Source organism: Schistocerca piceifrons, chromosome 6 (assembly GCF_021461385.2).
Source record: "Schistocerca piceifrons isolate TAMUIC-IGC-003096 chromosome 6, iqSchPice1.1, whole genome shotgun sequence".
In the NCBI taxonomy this organism is placed as follows: domain Eukaryota; kingdom Metazoa; phylum Arthropoda; class Insecta; order Orthoptera; family Acrididae; genus Schistocerca; species Schistocerca piceifrons.
Window position 1 is genome coordinate 579,292,562 of NC_060143.1, and position 15,298 is coordinate 579,307,859.

Below are 15,298 nucleotides of genomic sequence, written 5' to 3' on the forward strand. Positions count from 1 at the left end.
GCATATCTTGGCACACTGACAGTTGTTCAGCAACCGTACATTTTGATTTGGCTTGGCAAACATTGGTCTTGACATGATGACTACGATGTTGACTAACTATTATTGACTGTTATATATTGCTGCCACTACTACTTGATACACATGTCGAACATCAAATCTTTGACATAATTGCATTTACACAGTTAACACTATTCAATTACACAGTAGTACTTAAAGTGGATGAAAGGTGAGTGAGTGTGTTTTGTGTGTTTTCCTTTCCTAATCCCAAATAATTGGTACCGACCTATCTCCTAAATATTATTTTTCTTGTTTGTTGTGGCCTGCACTGACACCCATAAATATTATAGGTTTACTGATATTTATGTATTTGTAATATTTAATATGACAATTATCTGATATCATTTGTGTGTTTATTATAATCTGTATGTTTAGTGTAAGAGCATTGATGATAATTTTGTAAAAGCAATTGTGTGTGCATTCAAACTGTTGTTCGTGCTTGCACCTGTTCAACATTACTGGGTGCCACTGTTGGAACTGCTCAACCAGTGATGAGATGTCACTTGTTGGTGTCTGCACCTGTTCAACATTGCTAGGTGCCACTGATGGAACTGCCTCTACTGAAATAATGTCACTTGTTGTTGTCTGCACCTACTCAACATTACTGAGTGCCACTGATGGACTGCTTCTGCTGACATAATGTCACTTGTTGGTGTCTACACCTGTCAACATTACTGGGTGCCACTGATGGACTGCTTCTACTGAAATGATGTCACTTGTTGGTGTCTGCACCGGTTCAACAGTGCTGGGTGCCACTGATGGAACTGCTTATACTGAAATGATGTCACTTGTTGGTGTCTGCACCTGCTCAACATTACTGGGTGTCACTGATGGAACTACTTCTACTCAAATAATGTCACTTGTCGGTGTCTGCATCTGTTCAACATTACTGGGTGCCACTGTTGGAACTGCTTCTACTAAAATGATGTTACTTCTTGCTGTTTGCACCTGTTGACCATTGCTGGGTGCTACTGCTGGAACTGTCAACTACTTGTTTATTAAAATATTGAAAGGGTTTTATGTGAATATTTGTAAGAACTGATTTTTTGTGTGTTTACTGTTTATATGATGTTATGAGACTCTTATCTGAACCTATTCGTCATGGCTGACGCTATTGATTGAATTGTTTAACCACATGATACTTATGTAGACTATTATGTAAAATCACATGTATGCAAGTATTTGTATTCCTTACTGTATTTTATATATTAGGTTATTGAAGGGTCAGTGCAAAGCCAAAATTTATTTAGTTATGTGACATTTAGTTATTGATATTACTTTTTAATTTTTGTTTGTATTTTTTGGACGAATTTGGTGGTATTTTCACCACCAATGCTGGCAAAAATACCATCAAATTCTGGCCCGTGGAGGAGGGGCATATGAAAGGTGACTACACTGAGTCACAGCGCCAGAGATTGCGCCAAAGAGTATTATTCAGCCGCCTCCACTGGCAGTACTTATTGAGAAGTAGCAGTAGGCAGTTCTTGTCGAGAAGTCATGGTGGAGAGAACTATTGAGATGTTGCAGTAGCGAGTCGTAGTTGAGAAGTTGCGGTAGTGAGTGCTTGTTCAGAATTTGTAGTATTGTTTTGATGGGCTAGACACCAGATGTTATTGGATTGGGGATGCTGTAATGATCAGAGTGTGCTTTTCGTCAATATATATGAAGGTAAAAAATTCCGGTTTTTTTTTCATTATTTCAATGTCGTAAACAATAATGCCTCTTGGTCACAGGTTCAGTCAACAAAGCATCTGGCTCGTGTTCTTGTATTAGACTGCATCTCTGGTTTCTATGTGCAATTATAGTATTTCTGGTTTTTTTTTAGTTACTTCAGTACAAATGGTGTTTAAAATATCTGGTCTTATTGAGGAAGAACCGTGCCAGATGTGTACGTTGAATCACCCTTCCACACACAGAACAGCTACACTTGTGTTTTGTTGTTTCCTAGGTTTTACAGTTGCTGGGGACTTAATTAATTAATTGTGTTAACGGAAGTTTTCTTTCATTCTTTGTTGTTATTCTATGCAGTCAGATTGCGTACTAATACCAGTCAGGGCCAACCGTTTACGAGTCTGCGTAACCGGATAGTCAGCTACTAAAATTAAAAATTATTTGCATTCATTATATAAATAAGCCCCCATGCAAGTTTCTACATGTCGCCACTCCAGACTTTATTGTGGTTCAACATAACGCCTACTTGGCAGAGAAGGAATGCCATCTTAAATGTGAATTTCAGACCACACTGCCTTTATATCTTCTTCACTTGGTGTAGTCAGAAGAGAATGGAATCTTTCTCTTCCTATCTAAAATCATTCATAGAAGTGGGAATCGAACCCAGACCATAGATATAAGAACCTAACATCAGTCGAACATACCACCAAACCCTCTTTTCTATGACTCATTTTTCTATCGTTGCGCCACACTGGATGAGAATTCTGACACACAGGCTCCCTGTAGTAAATTGCAGCGTGTTCAGTAAATTCGTTTACTTGGTTGACCGAATCACCATAAACTAGTTGCCTCGGCTACCCAGTGCATACATTCGACTCTATTTTGTAATCACCGAAATAAAATCACGTAACTGCCACCTATACAGAACTGCCAACAGTGTAGGATGCAGACATTTAAATAGGAAGTGTTCCTTTCCACTTGAGCTATTCTATTGCGCTATCTGTTTGTAAAAAACGTCATGCAGCGCAAAAGAAAAGCTCTAACTGTTTCTCTCAGAAGTCTAGACCCGGCTATTTGCATTATCTGGCAGCGCTGTGGTATGCAGAAGTTCTGGAGGAATTGTTGTTCAGCTCTGGAGCGGTTGTAGCTATGTGTCAGCTGGTAGCGTAATGGTAAGTGTCGTGCACCGTAGATAAGATGTCGCGAGTTCGGATACATTTACTACTAAATTTTTTTAAAACGCAATTCTGCTGTCTACTGAAGTTACCAATCTAATGGAACTTCGAACATAATTCCCTTCACTTCTCAACCCAAAATAGTCGCATGAGGAAAAAGGGCTAACTTCTGTGACATTTTGTTCTTTTCAGTTTTAACAGACAGCCAGGTAGCAGATGCATGTCGAAGCTTTTGTATTATGTATGGGGAGATGGCATCGTGCCAAAATAGTCAGAAAAGTATTTTCTACATTATCTGTCGTGTGGTAGTGGCATTTTGTTCTTCTTCAAACATTGTTTGACAGCTTTAACTCAGAACAAGGTGTCTACATGCATGTAATCAATAAACTGCATGTGCATCGTCAGACTGTTATAGATAACAACAGAGAATTAGCATATATCGTTGATGATTAATTTCACTCATGTTTACTATTGTTTCAACAACACTAAAAGAAACCTTACGAAAACTGTGCACTGTGTTATAAGAAATGAAATAAAACTACCCACAATAACCTTACGACGAAAGTCTGTTTTAATAAAACTGAGTATCTGTACACAAGCATGCCTCTACCGACACGAATTAGTAACATACTACTGACTTACATTTTGATTGGGTCTGTGTTTAATTGGTATGCTGTGTCATACTCAAGAGGTATGCAAATGTGGCATTTGATAAATGTAGTTATAGAAACCCAAAATTTGCTTGTCAGCAGCGGAAAGAGGCGTTACCTGTTGTGCAGCATTGTAAGTTTTTCACCATTGCACTATGAGCCGAAAGTATTTTCTTGCGATTTCCTTATTGATGTTTGATCTGACTGCTTGTAGCTCTTTCACAGAAGGGGAAGAACGTTGGAGTCACTGAGACTGGAACTGCGAAACATAACAGACGCTTTTTCACAGGTCAGCACGTTACCGCAGAGCTGGCGAACAGGTATGTGTGTGAGCTTCCTCTTACGAGGCCAATAGTGGCTAGAACTCATAAACCGCTATTTAAAGGACGAGATTAGTTACGATTTCCACCTGCAACGACTTTCCTGGGCTGAAAACCGTAAGTTTACAATCTTTTGTCACACCTCAAGCGATAATAAATGAGATTATTCAATGGAAATGACAAGTAAAATCAAGTGAACTTTGAGGCTGAATTCCGTGCACACAAGGAAGTAGCTCGTCGATCACAGAGTTCCCAAACGTACGTTGCCTTGTTGCCAAATCTCAGTTACAGTATCAGCAGGAAGAAGACGAACCGATGTGATCCTACAGCGGGCTGGAAAGTGACCATAGCTGGTGTCTCCAAGTCGCAGCTGCTACGGCCTGGAATACGTAATGCGACTGATTCGCTTTTCTGTAACTAGGTTTAGGGACTGGAGTGTAGTTACTAAAAATACTCAGAATTGACTGCAAGCTAAGCATCATAAATCAGTAACTCTCATAGTTGTTTTTATATTCCTTTCGCAAGTGTACTCAAAACTAAGAAACTCATTCACAGGCGTTTTTGTGCCTCGCAGATAGTCGAGCACAACAAACAAATTAAAAAAAATAATGTGTGTGTGTGTGTGTGTGTGTGTGTGTGTGTGTGTGTGTGTGTGTGTGTGACACACAGAGAGAGAGAGAGAGAGAGAGAGAGAGAGAGAGAGAATGTGTGTAAAAAATTGTTGTAAAGAAATAGAATCATGGTATGTAAAGAAATCTTTCATTTAAAATGACATGTTCCACATCATTACGAAATGTCGTATTCATGATCTATGGAACAAGAATTAATCTAATCTAATCTAATCATACTGATGACTAGCCATCAAGAGTCATGAATTACCGAAATATTTGCCAATACCAGCAACCAAATCTAAACTTGAAAATAAAAGACGATAACTTTTGTAATAAACCGGGACCCCTATCAAGACCCTTTCGTCCCTGTTAGCTAACCACGAAAGATGTCTGATATACCTCCATTCTGAAGTAACTAAGTGTGCATGCATTTAAAGATGAAGTGCAAGATGTGCAGTTCTGTGACGGAGATACGAACCCAACACGTAATCGGATTGTTAACTAAGAAAAATCAAATGTTACTTATCGGTTTTTCTTACGAGCTGCTAGGTGTTTGAATCTAAAGTAAGAATACAAAGTTTTGTGCCTAAGCGACAATCGAACTGCACACCTACGGTGCATCCACAAATATGGCTTAAGTATCAGTTGCTTACTCACCAACACTAAGATGTGTGCGTGTTTGACCAGAAATAACGACACCTATAGCGATTGTTGGCAACACGTGAACAGACATTAAAAATGCATGTTAATTTTCACTCGCAGGTGGGTGTGCACTTGGTAGGACTTGAAATGAAATTACGAATATTTTTGTACTGGATCCTTTGGAGGAGACCTAGAGAAGATTGCAGTCTTGGGAAAAGGAACGAAATGATTGAAGTATACTGTTCTGAGAGATTCAGATCCTCGAAAGAGGAGATACGAATTCTAATCACAGTCCAGCACCAAATTTTTCAACGTCCTCCACTGTGAAGTGTGAAGTTACCGGATAATTCGATTATTACTATCATTTTATTCATACCGCTACTGGAACACTCGTGCTTGAAGATCATTTAATGCCTTTTGGTCAATATAGAAGTAGTTTCCCAAGAACGGGTTCTTTCCTTGTCAACGGAATCCTTTTCATGTTAATATCAAACATCAGCAGTTACTCGTATATTACATTAAAACTAAAGTAATAGATAAAGGCGCTACTTGATAACAAAAACGCGCTGCCTTTCTTGATTTACTTACGCATAGAAATGTCTGTCGAATACTGCCATACCAAAAGGCAAGAGATCTTACTGCCTTCCGATATACGTCGCTGTCAGTTCTTCCATGTGATATGGTCGATATTCAGTTTTATTAAAACATACTTTCGTCGTAAGGTTATTGTGGCTAGTTTTATTTCATTTCTTATAATACAGTGCACAGTTTTCGTAAGGTTTCTTTTAGTGTTGTTGAAACAATAGTAAACATGAGAGCGAAATTAATCATCAACGATATATGCTAATTCTCTGTTGTTATCTATAACAGTCTGACGATGCACATGCAGTTTATTGATTACATGCATGTAGACACCTTGTTCTGAGTTGAAGCTGTCAAACAATGTTTGAAGAAGAATAAAATGCAACTACCACACGACAGATAATGTAGAAAATACTTTTCTGACTATTTGGGCACGATGCCCTCTCCCCATACATAATACAAAAGCTTCGACATGCATCTGCTACCTGGCTGTCTGTTAAAACTGAAAAGAACAAAATGTCACAGAAGTTAGCCCTTTTTCCTCATGCGACTATTTTGGGTTGAGAAGTGAAGGGAATTATGTTCGAAGTTCCATTAGATTGGTAACTTCAGTAGACAGCAGAATTGCGTTTTAAAAAAATTTAGTAGTAAATGTATCCGAACTCGCGACATCTTATCTACGGTGCACGACACTTACCATTACGCTACCAGCTGACACATAGCTACAACCCCTCCAGAGCTGAACAACAATTCCTCCAGAACTTCTGCATACCACAGCGCTGCCAGATAATGCAAATGGCCGGGTCTAGACTTCTGAGAGAAACAGTTAGAGCTTTTCTTTTGCGCTGCATGACGTTTTTTACAAACAGATAGCGCAATAGAATAGCTCAAGTGGAAAGGAACGCTTCCTATTTAAATTTCTGCATCCTACACTGTTGGCAGTTCTGTGTAGGTGGCAGATACGTGATTTTATTTCGGTGATTACAAAATAGAGTCGAATGTATGCACTGGGTAGCCGAGCCAGCTAGTTCATGGTGATTCGGTCAACCAAGTAAACGAATTTACTGAACACGCTGCAATTTACTACAGGGAGCCTGTGTGTCAGAATTCTCATCCAGTGTGGCGCAACGATAGAAAAATGAGTCATAGAAAAGAGGGTTTGGTGGTATGTTCGACTGATGTTAGGTTCTTATACCTATGGTCTGGGTTCGATTCCCACTTCTATGAATGATTTTAGATAGGAAGAGAAAGATTCCATTCTCTTCTGACTACACCAAGTGAAGAAGATATAATGGCAGTGTGGTCTGAAATTCACATATATGATGGCATTCCTTATCTGCCAAGTAGGCGTTATGTTGAACCACAATAAAGTCTGGAGTGGCGACATGTAGAAACTCTATCACCAGTAACCTTTCTTATACTAGTTATTTATTCCTAGTGTCGAAGCAAACGCTATGTAGAGTCACAGGACGCTTATTCCATCTTTTATCTGAGCTTCTGTATGTCGATAAAATTGGTTCTGAACTGAGAATGCGACTCAGACCGCCCTTAACGCGGAATTTGATCCCTTCGTGGCAACACAGCTCGGCTACAATTTGTTGTTTGTTCAGAACTGCCGATTCCTCAACATCTCCACATATTACGTGTGAATGGGTTCGAATCCTGGCCGGCACTAAGGATTTCATTATGTATTATCAAGCTCTAGCATGAGAACACCTATCTGCTGGTGGATAATAATTTTGATTTTTAATGTTTTTTCATTCGTTGTCAACACTAACGATATCTAACGTTTTTGACTCCCAGTGGGACACAGAACTATTTGCGAGATCACTGTAAGTTCAAGATGTTATTCCGAGCTGCTGGTGGAGAAAAATTCGGTAGCTGACGTCTCTTTGTGTGTAGTCAACAACGATATGTGTGGGGCTCCATTCCCAGTGAGCACTGAACTCTTCGTCATATTATTTATAGTTCAAACATGCTCACATGTCGCTGCTGGTGCAACAAACCCATATTTAACGTTCGTTTTCTCTAGAATATAACAGCGATAGGTGCCGGGTTGGAGTCCTGGGAAGGAAAAAATTAATGTTTCTTCTCGTCATTTCAGTTAAAACATCTAGCTACTGCCGAGAAAATCCGATATGTCACAGTTGGTTATGCTTCGATATCAATCCAATTAGGTTCTGGGTTCGAATCCCTGTCCAACACAAAGCTTTACCTCACGGCATTTCAAGTAAGTTACTTGTGAAGTTACTTGTGAAGAAGCAATATTTAACATCTCTCGTAGTTCGTTAACAGGGACAAGAGATGCTGGGGAGGAATTCGCGTCCGTTAAAAATGTTTGTGTTATGTAATTTAAAGTTGATATTTGATAACTCATACTGTCTAAAATCGAGGTATATCACTCTCTGTATGCCTAATCAGGAATGACTGTTAGTTTGCGTCAGTCACGAAATCTTTGCTTATTTTGCATTACCTAGGTTTGAATCCATACGCAGAACGAGACGGTTCGTCGTGTCATTTGAAGTTCATACATATTCTCAACTAGCTGCTCGTGGATAACTTGAATTTTTAATATCATTTTGTGTTAAATAATAAGTACTGTATGATACTTTGACGAGAAAATCATAAATACGACGAACTCACAACGTGCATTACCTATCTGACATAGTAATGAGAGTGGCAACATTTCAAGTATGTGATTTATTGTAAGAAATGTGAGATTACAAGCCTTAACGACACTCTTATCTGTGATAAGGTGTTCCTTGATATTTGTAGCATAGTGGTACTACTTTACATCACGAGTTACTGCGATACAGAGCAGTGTTTTCTAGTGGTGACTTGCTGGAACCATTTTCAATAGCCAAACGACTGTACCAAGAAGCGATTAGAGGACCTGCTAGACAGCCGCGTTATGCGAATCAGGCGAAATGCAGTTCAGGTCGTTCGGGTAGTTTTGAGCATGACTGTACATCAATGGAAAGACTCAATCAATATCTCCATTGCGCGATAACAATGGTCATGCTGCTAATGGCAGTGCCACCAAAGGTGAGTTACTAAGTTAGATTTTTCGAAATTCCTTCACCATGCGGGACGAAGAAAATAATCCAGATTTCGACCAAGAACAACTGACAACACGACTAACTCAGAAATAGATATTCTGGGTGTAACAGAGCAGCCTAAATCATTTAATACAGGTAAGGCCTCCAGACCTGAGTTTATACCGCTCAGGTTCCTTTCGGAGTATGCTGATGCAATAGCTTCATATTTGGCTATCATATACAACTGATCGCTCGTTGATACATTCTTACTTAAAACCGGAAAGCTGTATAGGCCGCACCAATATCCAGAAAGAAATAACAGTAATCCGCTGAACTACAGAGCCACATCGCTAACATAGATTTGAGGTAGGATTTTGGAACATACACTGTGTTCCAACATTACGAATTATCTCGAGGAGAACGATATATTGACAGACAGCCAACACGGATTCAGAGAATTTGTGAAACATAACTAGATATTTATTCTCACGAAGTAATGAGTGCTGTTGACAAGGGATGTCAAACTGATTCCAGATTTTTAGCTTTCCAGAAGGCTTTTGACACCGTACCTGACAAGTTATCTCTAATAAAATTGCGTGTCTATGAACTATTGTCTCAATTGTGCGATTGGATTCGTCATTTCCTGTCAAAAAGATCGTAGTTCGTAGTGACTAAAGGAAAGACATCGAACAAACAAGAAGTAATATCTTTCGTTTGCCAAGGAAGTGTTGTAGGTCCTCTGCTGTTGCTGATCTACATAAACGATTTAGGAGGCAATCTTAGTAGCACTTTTACAATGTTTTCAGATGATGGCGTCATTCACCGTCTTATAAAGTCACTAAACGATCAAAACAAATTGCAAAACGCTTTAGACAAGATATCTGTATGATGCAAATAGTGGCAATGGAGTCTTAAATAATGAAAAGTGTGAAGTCATCAACATGAATACCAAAAGAAAACCGCTAAATTTCTGTTACATGATAAATCACACAAATATAAAGGCTGTAAATTCAAGTAAGTATTTAGAGATTACTCACACTCCATCTTCAGGCCACGAGTGGCCTACCGGGACCATTCGACCGCCGTGTCATCCTCAGTCGAAGATGTGGATAGGAGGGACGCGGGGTCAGCACACCGCTCTCCCGGTCATTATGATGGTATTCTTGACCGAAGCCGCTACTATTCGGTCGAGTAGCTACTCAATTGGCGTCACGAGGCTGAGTGCACCCCGAAAAATGGCAACAGCGCATGGCGGCCTGGATGGTCACCCATCCGAGTGCCAACCACGCCCGACAGCGCTTAACTTCGGTGATCTCACGGAAACCGGTGTATCCACTGCGGCAAGGCCGTTGCCGTTTAGAGACTACAGTTAGGGAAATGTTAAGTCGGAACGATGACATACATAATGTTGCGGGAAAGCAAACCAAAGACTGCGATTTATTGGCGGAACGCTGAGAAAACCCAACGGGACTACTGAAGAGACTGGCTACAGTACGCTTGTACGTCCTTTTTTGGAGTTGTTCTGGCGCAACCACAAGCGCCGGAACCGAGATGAGGAATGCGAGGCCAGAGAAGGCGGTGAAAGGACGTCGGCCAGTGGTGCACGGGAAAAGACCGCACCGCGACAGGGACGCCCTCAGGCCGAAGTGAATGTAAGCGCCGCTCCGGCCGCTCAGATCAGCACACGCACGCGCGCACGCACGCAATCACGCACGCCGCTGCCCGACCTGCTGCGGCTCACTTCGCTACCGTCGCTCGCGCACTCCGACGTCACCAGCCCAACGCAAGGGACAGCAGCTCGCAGCCGCACTGGAGCTTCTCATCGCTGCGGTGGGGAGCGACAGCGGAAACGCGAGGGCGTGCGGTGCTACAGGTGCCAGCACCTGGGGCGCACTGCGAACGTTTGCGAGAACGGCGTCGCGTGCTCGAAGTGCGCGGCAGCCCACGGCACCCGCAGTTGCACCGAGCCTCGAGGGGCGGCCAGCAGGTGCGCGAACTGCGGCGGTCCAACACACGCCGGCAACTCGCGTAGCTGCGGCTGTCTTTTAAGGAGTTTCGCCGCCACACCCCTGCAGCGGTGTCTGGTGCCAGGACGCCTCCCCCCCCCCCCCTCCGCACCGCCTCTCGAAGCCACCACTGACGACGAGACGGCCGCCTTCCGAGCCGCCTTTGCGGCCGAGCGGGCCGCACTTAAGGAAGAGCTCGCAAGTGTCCATCGTCAGCTCCAGGAGCTGCGTGGCGCCCACTTTCGCGCCCGCCTCTCCCGCGGGGCGCCCGGTGGGTGCGGACGCCGCCACGCAGACGCCCACCACGTCTCCACCTTCAGAAATGCGGGAGGGGATTGACGTCGACTCACCCAGACTGCCTCCCACTGTGGCGGCGGTCCCGCGAACCAGGAAAGAGTCGCCGTCAGTCACCTCCCACGTCGAGGCAGGGACTTCCGAGGAGGGGGGGGGGGGGCTGCCCCTGTGCCTGCTGCTTCCAGATGAACGCACTGTGCAGCCCTTCCTTAAGAATAATAAAGCTTTTAACATGGCTGTCGATCGGCGACTGTTGTACAATACAAAATTTGAAAAACACAGCCCTCAGTAGCGAACACAATTAATTTGTGACCTAGGTTTCGGTGTCACAAGGGACACCTTCTTCGGACAAAATTAAAACTAAATGTTACACCGTAACGTACGAAAGCTGCGGTCATACCTAACAGCGTCAGATGGTCAGAATTAAAATAAAATGCAACAGAGGTGCTACCCACTGGGGGCTGCCATGTGTCCTCCGCTACAGTCAACACAAAACTGAAACATCGTGTGACTTGTGCGCCACGGCAACTGCAAGGCAAGACCGCCATCTGGTGGCTAATTGGTAAAACAAGCTATTTTGTAAACATTTCTCGTAAATGCAGGGGAGGAAGTGAACAAACACCTGAACGGTGTACATGAAGTAATTACAATTGCGGGATACTGCATGATATAAAATACAACTAATGAATGACTGGCTGTAGTACAAAAATTCCACAATAAATGCATAAAGAAGACATATACGAAATAATCCATTAAATGACATTACTGCTTGCTGTAATAGACACGTTATAAAAACCAAAAAAGTTTTTTTTTTAAATTTACGTATGTGAGCCGTAAAAAGTAGAAAGAAAGGGTATCTCTGACTCTGCAAGAAGTTGTTGGTACAGCAAAGTGTTAGACCTCGTCAAGCAGCGGCTTTATACCATTGAAATAACTTCTTCCGCGCAACTGCACCTGCTCGCTGAGAAAAAGAGCGTCATTCGAAAGTAAATGCTTGAAAATATCCAGCTCCTCCAAAATATCAAGTTTACGCCCTTTTTTCTTCAATATGCAAAATTTCCAACTTCTCAACCCCTTTAGGAGAATGTCCTGTGATTAACAGGTGATCTCCAAAGAACGAATTAGGGGCACACGAACCGTTTTTCCTCAGAAAATGTTCTTTACACCGAACTGTAAAGGCACGTCCTTCCTTGAGAAGATCGCGGCGTCACTCGAGGACGTGTGGTACCCTCACGTGGACGACCCATATCCATTTACGCCGCCTGACGTACCAGAGCCTCCCCTTCGATTCTGCCCGTGCGACCGACGCCCTCCCCGACCACTGGGAGTGCGTCTACCAGGTAGACCGAGAAGTGGCTCAAGGAGGAGTGGCGCTCCGGCAGAAGACGACCTGCCCCAGAGGACGCTGCCGCCATCGCCTACTCCTAAAACCTTCTATAGTAGCCTGAGGACCATTTGTACCAGAGGCCATCGTTTTACCACGGTTGCCTACCACGGAGGAACACCAGCTTCGCTGCTTAGACTCCTGCCCCATCTGACTCGAGGTTCAATCCGTGCCTTAAGCGAGTGATTGAGCTCAGATCGGCTCAGTATACGGACATTAGTGGACAGTATTAGCACGGCCTAGCAGAGACTGTTACGATATCAGATTGTAGTGATCCATATCCATTGCCTGTTTGGACATTGTGTATACCAAGAACTCGGATTTATATTGCACGTCGCCCATCACGTGCGACACCATTGTACATTCAAGTTAAGTATTGTCAACTTGCTTCATTGAAATAAAACTACTAACGTTACTTGCTTGAATTGTTGTGTAGCATATTGAGAACGCAGCGTCTCTTAGGCACGCTATACGAGACGCGTGGAATGTCAGATCCCTTAATCGGGCAGGTAGGTTAGAAAATTTGAAAAGGGAAATGGATAGGTTAAAGTTAGATATAGTGGGAATTAGTGAAGTTCGGTGGCAGGAGGAACAAGACTTTTGGTCAGGCGAATACAGGATTATAAATACAAAATCAAATAGGGGTAATGCAGGAGTAGGTTTAATAATGAATAAAAAAATAGGAGTGCGACTAAGCTACTACAAACAGCATAGTGAACGCATTAATGTGGCCAAGATAGACACGAAGCCCACGCCTACTACAGTAGTACAAGTTTATATGCCAAATAGCTCTGCAGATGAAGAAATTGAAGAAATGTATGATGAAATCAAAGAAATTACTCATATACTGAAGGGAGACGAAAATTTAATAGTCATGGGTGACTGGAATTCGGTAGTAGGAAAAGGGAGAGATGGAAACGTAGTAGGTGAATATGGATTGGGGCTAAGAAATGAAAGACGAAGCCGCCTGGTAGAATTTTGCACAGAGCACAACTTAATCATAGCTAACACTTGGTTAAAGAATCATGAAAGAAGGTTGTATACATGGAAGAAGCCTGGAGATACTGACAGGTTTCAGATAGATTATGTATAATGATAAGACAGAGATATAGGAACCAGGTTGTAAATTATAAGACATTTCCAGGGGCAGATGTGGACTCTCACCACAATCTATTGGCTATGAAATTTAGATTAAAACAAGAAACTGCAAAAAGGTGGGAATTTAAGGAGATGGGACCTGGATAAACTGAAAGAACCAGAGGTTGTACAGAGTTTCAGGGAGAGCATAAGGGAACAATTGACAGGAATGGGGGAAAGAAACACAGTAGAAGAAGTGTGGTGTCACCGCCAGACACCACACTTGCTAGGTGGTAGCCTTTAAATCGGCCGCGGTCCGTTAGTATACGTCGGACCCGCGTGTCGCCACTATCAGTGATTGCAGACCGAGCGCCGCCACACGCCAGGTCTATAGACTTCCTAGCACTCGTCCCAGTTGTACAACCGACTTTGCTAGCGATGGTTCACTAACAAAATACGCTCTCATTTGCCGAGACGATAGTTGGCATAGCCTTCAGCTAGGTCATTTGCTACGACCTAGCAAGGCGCCATTATCAGTTGCTATCGATATTGTGAAGAATGTACAGACAAGAGCTACATTCAACATTGATGGATTAAAGTTAAGTATTCCACCAAGTACCACCTTTTTTCTGAAGTCTGAATTCCTTGTCCTGTTCCAGACCTCTCGCCAACCTGCGTGAGCTAAAACGCGTGCCTTTCGGCTTCCTCCAAACTCCGTGGGTTGTCTCTCCTGCCAATCCACAAGAAGAAGAATGGGTAGCTTTGAGGGATGAAGTAGTGAAGGCAGCAGAGGATCAAGTAGGTAAAAAGACGAGGGCTAGTAGAACTCCTTGGGTAACAGAAGAAATATTGAATTTAATTGATGAAAGGAGAAAATATAAAAATGCAGTAAATGAAGCAGGCAAAAAGGAATATAAACGTCTCAAAAATGAGATCGACAGGAAGTGCAAAATGGCTAAGCAGGGATGGCTAGAGGACAAATGTAAGGATGTAGAGGCTTATCTCACTAGGGGTAAGATAGGTACTGCCTACAGGAAAATTAAAGAGACCTTTGGAGAAAAGAGAGACACTTGTCAAGAGCTCAGATGGAAACCCAGTTCTAAGCAAAGGAGGGAAAGCAGAAAGGTGGAAGGAGTATATAGAGGGTCTATACAAGGGCGGTGTACTTGAAGACAATATTATGGAAATAGAAGAGAATGTAGATGAGGATGAAATGGGAGATTTGATACTGCGTGAAGAGTTTGACAGAGCACTGAAAGACCTGAGTCGAAACAAGGCCCCGGGAGTAGACAACATTCCATTAGAACTACTGACAACCTTGGGAGAGCCAGTCCTGACAAAACTCTACCACCTGGTGAGCAAGATGTATGAGACAGGCGAAATACCCTCAGACTTCAAGAAGAATATAATAATTCTAATACCAAAGAAAGCAGGTATTGACAGATGTGAAAATTACTGAACTATCAGTTTAATAAGTCACAGCTGCAAAATACTGACCCGAATTCTTTACAGACGAATGGAAAAACTGGTAGTAGCCGACCTCGGGGAAGATCAGTTTGGATTTCGTAGAAATGTTGGAACACGTGAGGCATTACTGACCCTCCGACTTATCTTGGAAGCTAGATTAAGGAATTTGTAGATTTAGAGAAAGATTTTGACAATGTTGACTGGAATACTCTCTTTCAAATTTTGAAGGTGGCAGGGGTAAAATACAGGGAGTGAAAGGCTATTTACAATTTCTACAGAAACCAGATGGCAGTTATAAGAGTTGAGGGGCATGAAAGGGAATCA

General features: G+C 42.5%; 1 protein-coding gene and 1 pseudogene across 1 annotated transcript in view; one reads left to right on the top strand and one right to left on the bottom strand.

The window, feature by feature from the left end:
• LOC124803467 (probable cytochrome P450 4aa1) overlaps positions 1–15,298 on the top strand; it is a 217,173-nt gene that overhangs the window by 62,901 nt on the left and 138,974 nt on the right. The window lies entirely within an intron of this gene.
• On the bottom strand, positions 9,983–10,100 carry LOC124803588 (annotated as a pseudogene).